The sequence below is a fragment of the Cucurbita maxima genome, unplaced genomic scaffold (genome assembly GCF_002738345.1).
Source record: "Cucurbita maxima cultivar Rimu unplaced genomic scaffold, Cmax_1.0 Cma_Scf08278, whole genome shotgun sequence".
Lineage (NCBI taxonomy): Eukaryota > Viridiplantae > Streptophyta > Magnoliopsida > Cucurbitales > Cucurbitaceae > Cucurbita > Cucurbita maxima.
Window position 1 is genome coordinate 1 of NW_019280293.1, and position 503 is coordinate 503.

The 503-nt window shown below is 50.1% G+C and overlaps 2 non-coding genes across 2 annotated transcripts; both read left to right on the plus strand.

The window, feature by feature from the left end:
* The first annotated feature begins 57 nt into the window (after positions 1-57).
* On the plus strand, positions 58-176 carry LOC111476366. Its single transcript, XR_002717066.1, has one exon. It is a non-coding gene; the product is annotated as a 5S ribosomal RNA (ribosomal RNA).
* A 133-nt stretch (positions 177-309) lies between these two features.
* LOC111476367 lies at positions 310-428 on the plus strand. The gene has a single exon (XR_002717067.1). It is a non-coding gene; the product is annotated as a 5S ribosomal RNA (ribosomal RNA).
* The last annotated feature ends 75 nt before the right edge of the window (positions 429-503 follow it).

The following is a 503-nucleotide window of genomic DNA, read 5'->3' on the forward strand; positions in this document are numbered from 1 at the left end:
CATTTCGATCATGCCGCCCCGCATGCGTTAAATTCGATTTTGTGCGCATGGCATGTCGGGTGCGATCATACCAGCACTAATGCACCGGATCCCATCAGAACTCTGCAGTTAAGCGTGCTTGGGCGAGTGTAGTACTAAGTTGGGTGACCACTTGGGAAGTCCTCGTGTTGCACCCCTTTTTTTCTTTCAATTTCTCCCAGTTCTTTTCTTCCTTTCTCTACAAATGAGAACCTCCCCCGCTCACGCCCATCGCGTTTCGATCATGCCGCCCCGCATGCGTTAAATCCGATTTTGTGCGCATGGCATGTCGGGTGCGATCATACCAGCACTAATGCACCGGATCCCATCAGAACTCCGCAGTTAAGCGTGCTTGGGTGCGAGTAGTACTAAGTTGGGTGACCACTTGGGAAGTCTTCGTGTTGCACCCCTTTTTTTCTTTCAATTTCAATTTCTCCCAGTTCTTTTCTTCCTTTCTCTACAAATGAGAACCTCCCCCGCTCACG